The sequence below is a fragment of the Ammospiza caudacuta genome, chromosome 2 (assembly GCF_027887145.1).
Source record: "Ammospiza caudacuta isolate bAmmCau1 chromosome 2, bAmmCau1.pri, whole genome shotgun sequence".
NCBI classification, from domain to species: Eukaryota; Metazoa; Chordata; class Aves; order Passeriformes; family Passerellidae; genus Ammospiza; species Ammospiza caudacuta.
Genome location: NC_080594.1, coordinates 99,115,307 through 99,126,444, shown reverse-complemented (window position 1 = coordinate 99,126,444; position 11,138 = coordinate 99,115,307). Strand labels below are relative to the sequence as shown.

General features: G+C 41.6%; 1 protein-coding gene across 2 annotated transcripts in view; it reads left to right on the top strand.

Moving 5' to 3' along the window:
- Window positions 1-713: 713 nt before the first annotated feature.
- NLGN4X (neuroligin 4 X-linked) overlaps window positions 714-11,138 on the top strand; it is a 170,989-nt gene continuing 160,564 nt past the window's right edge. For both annotated transcript variants that reach the window (XM_058824948.1, XM_058824946.1), the window contains exon 1: window positions 714-1,004. The gene's annotated coding sequence lies outside the window, so the exon portion shown is untranslated. The remainder of the gene's footprint in view (window positions 1,005-11,138) is intronic.

Genomic DNA, 11,138 nt, shown 5'->3' with positions numbered 1-11,138 from the left:
GGAAATCTGTTTAAAATGATTGGGCACAGGGCAAATGACTGCTTTGCTGTTTTTTTGGGGGTTTTTTGGGTTTTTTTTGTGTTTTTTTTTTTTTTTTTTTTTTTTTTTTTTTCTGGGGGGATGGGGAACAGGAACAAAATGCTTCATTTCTTGGTGTACAATTATACTGTCAGCTCCACGAAAACGCAGATGGGTGAGTATGGTAACAACAGGCTGGCACTGTAGAAACTGCCACTGTAAAGGGTTAACAAAGACTGCACTTGCTGTACATGACCACGGAGCAGAGAGATCGGCAGTGTGAATTGTGTGACCCCCCGAACACACACACACACACGCACACACACTCACACAGGGATGGGGACACCTTCCCCGCTCCGTGTGCGCGGTGCTCACCTGTGCAGCCCGCGGGGCCCGGCGCGGCTCCGCGCGGGGATGCGCCGCTCCTCCGCGGGGGGCTGTGGATGGAGATGCGGTTTCTGTAGCGCTGGGCTGGCTGCGGGGAGCCATTGGCTGGCGGCTTTGTGAATTTCATTCAGTTTGGTCCAATAGCGGGAGGAGAGCGCCTGGTACAGCCTGGACCTCTCCCCCCCTCCTCTCTCCCCCCCCCATCTCCCTCTCTCTCCCAGCTCGCCTTGCCTTGCAGATCAGTCTCTCCGCGGCTCGGTCTTTCTGCATAGGCTATCACAGCTCCTACTTGCAGACTCAACTCTCCCTCTCGCACTGATTGCAATGAATTTTCTGCCTGAATGTAGGTCGCTTACAACCGAGAACACGAGTTTCCTTCAAATCCAGTGTTGTTGTCTTTCTTCTTGTTATTTTTAATTTTTCCCCCCTTTCGTGGTCGTTGCATTCCTTTGGAGAAGCCAATCGCTTTGGATTCCAAAAAGGGGAGCAGGAACCGTATGTGAATAATCCTGGCTGCATGATAGCCCGAGAGGATTTCCTGAAAGATTCTGGCTGTGTAAAAAAGAGCCCTATGCTTCTTCAGCTATCCCAGTGTTAAGGTAGGAGTACCGGATTTGCAGTTTTGAGTGTTCATTTTTTTTTTCCTGTGTTTTTTTCTGTTCCCCCCCCCCTTTTTTTTTTCTCGGCGAGGGTGGGGGAAGAGAGGGAGAGGTGTTGCAGTTGGTACTCTGGCAAAGGGCGAGCAGTTTGCTGCAGTCGTCTGTGCTTTTACTTTTCCCATCATGATAAAGCGATACTTTCTTTTTGACATTTCCACCATCATACGCGATCTTCTTGTCACATATGCATATTTATGTAAATTTATTTCTTTTTTACCCACTTCGGTCTCGTTCCTTATATGTCCCTTGCACCATAATTTGTTTGGAGGCATTTTGCTGCAATCAGCTATTTGGAAAGGCTCTGAGGTTCTGTGTGAGATGTTTACAAAGTAGCTTTGCTTTACAGGGAAATAAACAGAAGAGTGTGGAGGAGAGGAGGGAAAAATATCTGCAGTACAGGCAGAGAAAGAAAGAGCGAAGCCACAGTTTCTTGCAAGCGCGAAGAGGGGCAGGAGCGGTACCTCATGCTCTGTGTGAGCCTGTGGTTTTCAGGGAAACACAAAACCAACACGTAGGGTTTTGGCTAACCACTTTCCTTGCCACCACCACAGCCACGAAAAAGCAAAAAGGGACAGGGACGGGGAGAAGAGCGGGGGGGGACAAGGGAGGCGGCTGCTCCGAGGAAATCTTAGATCTTCTGGGATTAAGCGGTTCACCCGCTTTCGCTTAAGCTATTCCGTGGTGGGTTGCCTTTCTTCCCCCTTCCCCCCATTTTTTCCCCCTTTCTTTTCTCCTTCTCCTCTCTTCTTTTTCTTTATTTCCTTTCCGGGCACGGGTAAAATGCCCGCTTTTGTGATGGGCATGGGCTTCCGCACGTGATGGAGCGGGGACTGGCACTGGGGAGAGCCAGCGTGCGCGGACCGGTGGTGGGGGGGCGGGGGGGAAAGAAAAGGAGAAAAAAAAGAGACAAGCACCGCCACCACTCACCCCCCCCCCCCCCCACACACACACACTCCTCCCCAGCTCGGCAGTAAATCGGCTTCTCCGCAAAGCTGGGGCGGGGGCGGGCGAGGCGGGGGCTGGCGGCGTGAGGCGCCTCCGCGGCCGCCGCGCTTTGCCCCTTCCCCGCGGGAGAGGCCGCCGGCAGCCCCGCACCGCCCCGGGGAGCGGGGGCGGCCCCGCCGCAGCCGCCCTGACGGACGGGGCCCGAGCGGCCGTCGCTCCGCCCGCCCGCCCCCGCACGCATTTCGCGGGCGCGCAGGGTCGGGGCGGGCAGGGCGCGTCCCGCGCAGCCGCTGCGGAAGGGTGCGGGACGCGGGCAGCGGGCGCGGGTCGGGGCGGGTGTCCCGCCGTCGCGCCCGGAGCGGGGCTAAGAATAGATGGCGTCGCGGCCGGGAAACTTGGCCGGTTCGGGCGCCCGGAGCGGGGGGGAGAGAAGTTTGCGGGGGCCGCGGCGGCAGAGGCGGGGCACGGCCGCCAGGTGGCGGTGCGGGCCCTTCCAGCCGCGCGCCCGCCGCCCCCCGCGCCGCGGCGCCGCGCGCCCCGCCGCGGGGCCGTCCCGCGCGCGCCGGGCCCGGGCCTGGGGGCGCTCCTGGGGCCGGGGCGGGCCCGGAACCCCCTGAGGGAGGCACCGCCCGGGCCCGGCCCGGAGCCCGCGGCGACCGGCGGCACCTGAGCCGCGGCTCGGGGTGCCCGTGCCCCGCCGTCCGTCTGCAGCCGCCGGGGGCTGCTGCCCGCCGTGGGGATGGCCGAAACGCACGGCCGAGTTCGGATGTTTGGTATTGGGGGAGAAAGCAACGCCGCCGCCAAAACCCAAAATGTACCCCCCAAAACCACCCTTGAAAACATCCCTTTAGCCTGATGTTTGATCAGTTTTGAAAGCAAGCCCTGATAAAATTCCAGTTTGCTTTTAAATTAATAACGTTAAGGACATACGTGCATGTGTTTAGGAGATTAGAATTCAGAGTGTAATTGGAGGAATTTACGGTTACACCAAAATGGAAATCCCTGCTGTTCTTCTCTTCCTAAAACATAAATACATCTCCTAATGCAGATCTTGTGTATTAAAGGGTAATATTTTTTCCCCATATCATGTGGAAAAAAATTTGTATTAGATATATAAATCCTCAGCACTAAAGAAATAAACTGTTTGTCATCTTAAGGAGCAATTATTTCCAGTAATTTAAATTCCTAGCTAAGAACACTGCTTTGCATTGTAAAAGTGAACTGGTTTAATACATCAAATGAACTCTGCATTTTATTTTCATTTTGCTTACTTTATGTCCTATCTATTATTACCTGTGTAGGCTTCTGTATAGGTAGCCTTTATATGGATATGCATTAAGGCAGGAAATTCCAAGTATTTTTTGCTTATATTGCTGAGTAGAGGGTTGCATGCATTGTCTTATGAATCATATTCCAATGAATCATTAAGGTTTGAGAACCATTAAAACATGTCACGCAGTTTCTGGTTACTCAAAACAGCAATGTCTATGGTGGCATGTAATTTTCTCAGAATAATAGAAAAAGAAATTTAATTTTGACATGATATTTATAATAATGAAATTATTAGTCTTTTGTATATAAATACAACTATTATTACCCCTTCTCTCTTTTCTATTCATATGCCAGTGTATTGTATAGATCCAATTTTTTTTGGTGGGTGGTGTGCAAGTGCAACCTATTAAGCTGTACCAAATACTAAAACTGAAATTCAGTTTGACATCCAAAACATCTTGGTTTTATATTCAATGAAAAAGTAAAAAAAAAAATTCAAATTAGCTCTGAATTAGCTTGTATCTCAAGAGGAACAAGCTAATTCAGAGCTAATTTGAATTTTTTTTTTAAATTTTTCATTGAATGTAATAGCCCTCAGTTTTGATCTCTACTGGAATACATTCATATAGATAAGAAAATACAGTCTCTTTCTGCGTTTCTGGAGGGAGTGATTACTCACTCACTATTGTTTTAAAATGCAGCGCTGTATCATGAAAATGTAGACTGTAAATTCAAAAATTCCCAGTGTTTTTTGTCTTGATCAGCAAAGCAGAGTGATCAGTGTCATTTCTTTTAAAGTCATCACAATGCGAGCGAACAAAAGCAAGCCTCATAGCAGGAACGGAACAGGCCAACTGGATTAAATTAGGACAAGTGATAAAACTGGGAGGTTTACTGGAGATGCTGTGCTAGCCTATATATTTTGTAGTCTTCCAAATACTTTAGCTAATCCCATGTTCTTGGGCAGATCATCCACCTGAAAATGTTTACATTTGATAAAAATGTCAATCCTAATAGCATCCTTCAGCTGAAGACCTGTCATGCAGAGATGAAGGCAAGAGGCAGAAAGAAAACCTATTTAACTGAAGCTTTGTATTAAAAATACTATATAGAAACAAGGATCTGTTTGGCCTTTTTTTTATTTTTTAAGAAAAGATTGATTCAAGCAGCACTTACTGATTGCTACATAGAGGTTTGCACGTTTGTTTTTGACAGGTTCTCAATACAGCCTCCTCTTGGCCTTCAAGCACGCACACTGCTATTTGATGGCTGAATCACATAGTGTAAAGAACAGCTCCACCTGGGTAGGACAGGAATAAGCACCGTGCTATAACCAGCATATAATTTAGTCATTCTGTTGCTTGAAGACTTGTCATCAGGATTCAAGATCTCTTCTGCATGAGTAAATTGGTTAGTTTTGTGCACAGAATTACAAGGCTGGGAGTCTTTACAGTAATAAAAATCTAATAAAACACAAACAGAAGCTGCAAAAATCAATGTAAATATCTCATGTCCAGCTGCAGCTATCCTCTGTCACAGTTCAACTCAGGTACTCTCAAGAAATGTTTGTAAAGCATTTATGCTGTGAGCCATTTTGATCGTCACATCTGACAGGGTTATGTACTCAACTATTACCTCTAATAGTTCTCCACTTCTCATTGTATTTGTTTTAGTAGTCCCCAGATTGGATTTGAAGGAAAAATAAAAAAGCACCAATAAAAAACCCCCAAACACCAACGAGAAAAAGCACTTTGCTGTCTAGTGAAGGAAGAGCAAGCAACAAGTTTTATTGGCAATACTCTTGGAAAAAAATTAGCAATGAGATAAGACCTGATGGTAATAAACTTTTCTCAACTTGGATATAAGGGTAGAGAATAGAAAACTGAAAGATAGAATTTATAGAGCGTCGGCAGTGGTTGAATTTAAAAAGTAGGAAGTTATTCTGGAAACATTTCCAGGAGCTCATCCCTCTTAAGCTTATCCCCCCATGTAAACAAATAGGGATGAATTTTGACAGTAAAAATAAGCTGTATATGAAACAGGGCTACTTTATGGCTTGCATGCATAGCTGATATGAGAGTCTGAATGGAGGCAGCCCCTGTAGAACACTGGCTTATCCTCTGAGATCTGCAGTGGGGCTTTACCAGTGTCACAGCTAATTCAAACCGAATGCATTACCACATGCTGGAACAATCCCTAGCTAGGAATGCTCAGATTTGTACTGTAATAATCTAAAAATAAATTGTAGTCACTGATGTCACAATGTATGATTCTTTCAGCTGTCTTCAGCGCTGAGCCCACACACCACTCATTGTCATAGGATGTATTTCAGTAAGTGTGTACCACTGGCGAGCTTCAGCGGAGGGTTAAGATTTTCCATCTTCTGTTATTTATGTGCTAACTGAGATTTGCAAATTCATGGGGAGGCTGAGGTACTCTTACTGACTCTGCAGTTACTGTTACAATTTCATATATAGTATGAATATAAGTAGAAATTTGTATTTACTTGTGTATGAATTTATTTTGAAATGAATTAGAAATACTTTTGAGATTTAGTTACACAGATCATTAAGACTAAGCCCCTTCAGTGTTTCACCATGAAAGATGACACATGAAATAATACTGTCATGATTTGATGGTAGCAAACTTCCATCTAGCAGTATTTTTCAGACTTGCATCTGTTGAATGCAGCATTCAAAACGAGATAGATCACTGCTTCTCTGTTCAGACAGTTCAGAGGGAAGACTTTTCCTTTGTCCTCCAGCTGGAGGTAGTCATTGCCAATTAGGAGAGGTCTAGGACAGCCAGGAATGAAAGAGGGCAATCATGAATAGGATTTCTGACCCAAAGTGTTAATTGAAGTGGTCTGATGGCTTGATTATTTTGAAAATTGCTGTTACTGTAGTGTCTGTGTGGGCTGCAGTCCCACTACAGACCCAGAAGGAAGAGATTTTCAAGCTCTGTAGTAGGGTTGCTGTCAGGTTAATGGTCTTTCCAGGACTGACCAGTGATCTTAGTCAGTGCCATCATGTGGTGATCTTGTGATATTGTTGTCAGACATAGCTGGGTTAGTGATCAAGCTTCTTGAAGTGTTAACATCACTTTGGAGCCTTAGGGAGAAGATATGCAGTTCAATGCCAACAAGTCTTTCAAAAACCTGTTTAGAGAAATAGCATGGAGAGGGCTCAAATAAATTAGTTATGTTTTCTGTAACTGGGTTTCTTTTACAATTTAAAACTCTGGTAGAAAGTAAATGAACAGACTTCAGTAAATCTCCCGCTTGGTACGTATTTTTGCTCCAAAACAAATTTTGCCAAAATTACCTCCAAATATCTATCTGTTCTATTCCAATAAACAATTACTACATTATGCATCACATTTTGACTTCTGATATAGAAAAGCCTTACTTCGTATCCATCCAAATGTTATAAAACCAGAAAAAAGCTGATAGCCTCTTTGAAATAAATGTATTTTGAAGCAAAACAGATTTCTAGTGTTTATTCATATATCTTTGTTTTGTACTGATTTTTGTGGTACTGATTTTAGACTTATGTTTTGCATAAATCTTATGCTTGGAAGCAGCCATGCCAGTTTTTCTCCTCTTAAATAAAGTTTTTTGCAGACCCTACAAAAAACTCTGCAATTAAAAAGAACAGGGGTTTACTCAACAATTATCAGTAGTTTAATTATACAACTAAGAATTCTTTCTCTGAAAATAAACAATCTTTTCTTCCCTCCAGCCTTTGTCTTTATTTCTTTACTTACTTTACTCCAACATATACATAATTTATCACTTATATACTACTTATCCATGAAATACCTCTTCTGAGTACTTGGTCATATACAGAACAAATTACCTTGAAATTGTACAACAAATATGTTTATTCTTTGAGATATGATTCTAGCTTTTCTGATCTATTGTGAGTGTCTTCCAGACATATCTTTTCAAATAAACAAAATTTATATATTCTTTATGCAGAACACCGTATAAGACATATGCTCTCTAATGTACAGTACATTTTTACTCATTTTCTTACTGGACATAGCATAAACCATTAACATTAAAAGACCTGTGCAACAGGACCAAAATAAATGGACCATTGACAGATTAGTGTCATGCAATGAGGTCTGTTGGATTCAGTGTAAAACTACCTGTTAAGTTCAAGAGGCTTTTGGTCAGATTTGAGAGAAAGTAGTAATTGAACAAAATGGTATGGAGTATTTCCATAGAGCTGGCAATATCATATATAATGCTTAAATTTTTTCTCCCAACTTCCCATTAACTTCTGCTAGTGAAGTTGCCTTCAAACTTTAGTTTGAAAAATAAAAAAGAAAGCTATGAAAAATAGTTCATCTCCCTCCCTTCCTCAAAGAGCTTGTTATAAGCATGGATGATTATGCGCACTGAAAGAGTATGCTAGATGATACAGGACCATGTTTTCTCAACTCATGTTTTATTGGTGACTGTGTTTATAAAGACAAATGGTTATACAGACTTTGTTCCATCTGTGATTTCTTTCTGAAGTTTCTTGGATTTGTTTGTTAAAGGAACTGGGCGTGTGTTAGATGGAGTATTCACATCCAGCCTGTTCACCTTTTGATTCAGTTATCTCATTAGTTGTGGTGGTGCTCAAGTTCTTGCCAACTCTCCAAACTAGCATTTTAACACTGGTAAATAATTCTCCTGGATTATTGTTGCAATGTTTTTGGATCATAGATTTCAGTATTATTTTATAGGTAATATGTGACAAAAAAGGGGGCAAAAATCCTCTCCTGGATATGTAAGAAGAGGTGAAGCCCATGTAAATCTTTGGTACATCTGCCATTGCAAAAAATCTCTGACATTTTGTGATTGGTAGGAATGTATCTGGATTTCATGGGATGTCTTAGGCAAATAATGGAAAATTATAGCAATGACTAGAGGAAGTAGCTAGCGAGTTGGTGCTGTATGAAATGTACCCTTCACCCAAGCTTTAGTGCAGAAGGTCCAATGCAGCACTTCAGGGAAGCATCCATCAATCAGTGTTTCTTCTCAGTCAGACACCAGGTCACTGATTGGTTTGCTATAGTTTCCCAATCCAAATATATCTCTACCAATAATGTAATTTGTATTATGTCTGCCTCCTGCATTTTATATGATCTACATGAAAGCAAATATAAGTTCTCGGTACACAATGGCATGAGGGGAAGTAGAACTTCCTGCAAATTATACACAGCTGAACAGATGAGCTGTGGTGCCTGAGGCTGTGAATTTGTATTAACACAGCCAGCAGTAGGTCTGCTTCCTGAATTAGAAATGTTCAGTGTGTGTAGTTTTCAAATGTGCAGGTGGTGAATTTGGGGACAGATGATGTAGATCCAGTGGTTTTTACAGATTAAGTAATAGCAGTTGGCATAACTGGAAATTAGTCATGGAGCTGGATAAGAGCTAGCATGTTAATTTCGTGCTCATTGTGATAATATTTGATTTAGTTCGGGTACAAAAGTTACAATGCAGGTGGACTTACTGCTTAAATCTAAAGAGTCTAATACTTATTAAGAAAATACATTGCTTTGTTTAATCCTACATTTATTATGTCTTTCTTTTTGTCAAGATCTTGTAGTTAAGCGTGAGTTACAGTTTTTGAAGACAAATGCTTCTTGTTTCTATTGGTTTGATGTCATCTTTACATAGAGGTGTTTCGAATACAGCACATTAGGAATATAGAAGGCAGGCCACCTGGCACTTATTAAAAAAAAAAAAAAAGTAAATTAGAAGAGCCAGTAAGCTTTTTATACTGTTGTACTGTGAAAGGCATGCTACATTGATTTATCTGCCCTGATCTGGTACAGGGGTGTGATGTTACTGAAATGCAGGGGATTAATGGCGTAGTTAGCATGTGCCATTACTCTTACACCAAGTTGTTATGGTCATAGAGAGGCATTGAAGCAGAGCAAAGGTTCCTCTCTAGACGAGTTAGCTGACCGTCTCTTATGCTGTAGAGTAGCAAATGTATATTTATCCTTGTAACTTTCAATCTGAATTTTCTTTTTCCTGTTAGCTTTGGAAATAAGATGTGCTAGTGAATTTTCCTCTTGTCCAAATCTGTCTTGTCTATACAAGTTGTAGCTTGAGAAAACTGAAATTAGAGCATGTAGTTAGAATATTTTATTTTCTCTTTCTTCTTTTTCTGCAAGTTTTAGTTGTTGTTGTTTGTTTTTCTTTTTCTGTAACTTTTTAATTTGCTTTCCCAGAGCCTGTGAAATTTTTTCCACTCATGACATAATAAAGGTGTAATACTGGTCAATATGATGACCAATACAGTGGAAACTCCATTAAATCTTGGGTGTTTTGCATTAGCAGTTCTCTTATGCTGAGTTTGAGTGTCTTTTTGTGAAGGATTTCTTGTTCTGGCAATGAAAATTACATTAGCTATGTAGAAGCCACACTAGCAATGCTGTAGAAAGGACAGGAAATGGGAGCAGTTGTTATAGTGCCAGTGTGTTGAATTCTCTTAGCTATTAAATACATAAGATTGGAAAGCTAAATTGGCCTTGCATTTTGTATATAAGGAAATGATCACTGGATAATAACACTTCACAGAAGCATCCTTCTGTGGTAGATTTCATTTTCTGTTTGCCCCTGGAGAATGGTCATTTGGTGAGGCTTAATACTTCATTGCTTCCTGAAACCAGTTAGAGCTAGTTTATTCAAGAGGAAACAAAATGTGTATATAGGAGAAGATACTGTTTGGAGCCTGAGACATCAATAAAGATGATGGAGAAATGGGAGTTCCATTTTGGGAGACAATTAATGGGTTTCTTAACAGAAGTGATAGCACTTGTAACACCACTTCTAGCTCTTAAGGCCTGAAAGCTAAGCATTAAGCATATTCATGTCTAAGATGAGGAGATTGCATATTCCAGTTCTTACTTTCTCTGTGAAAGATGAGGATGCTTCCTAAATGACCTAACCCCTCCCTCTCTTACTCATCACCCCCAGCATGTTGGGGTTTTTCCTTCTCTTGCCTATTACTGCCTCAAGAGGCTCATCCTAGTCAGTTTGTAAACAAGCAGAGTTGCAGACAGATGACCAGTTTCAAAGGAAGGTTAACATGATCAGCTTCCACAGAAAAAGAAGATGAGAACATGATGGCACACAGGGGTAGTAGACACACAAGAGTATAGAGAGTGTAGTAGTAGGAGGAGTGGCAGTTCACATGCTGTGTTCTGGAGAAATTAAACCAGCAAGATCTAAATCAAGTTGGATTTACAACAGGAGCTGATGCTTCTGAACATTTAGTTTGAGGGGGTACAATGTACCTTGACCTTACTGGTAAAGGTAAAAGTACAAGTTTTAATATCATAATCCCTCTGTAGAAAAACAAATTGTACACTTTGAAATTGAGTCTGTTTTTTTCTGAATAATATTTTAATTTTTTTTTGTCCTAATAAAGTATTTATATAAAGTAGGTATTGGTATAATCACTGAATATATTTTTAGTTAGGAATGTTTGCTTGTGTGGTTTTTTTGTTAAAGCTGTTTGTCCCAAGAATCATGAAAAGTCATCTTTTTTGCTTCATTTCAAATACTTGGATTTTTGGAGTGTTGGATTGTTTTTTGAGGTTTTTTGCGGGAGGTTGGGGTGGGTTTGTTTGTTTGTAGGGTTTTTTTTTTGTTCTTGTTGGTTTGGTTTTGGGTTTTTTTTTTTTTTTTTTTTTTTTTTTTTTTTTTTTTTTTTGTTGTCATTTTGTTTTGCAGCAAAGTGCATGAAGAATGTGAAGAAATTTATCTGGGATTATATAAACGCAGGCTTAACAAACTGTGGGTTTTAATGGTTCTGTCACTGGTACATGGGGGTGAAGGAAAGAAAATTA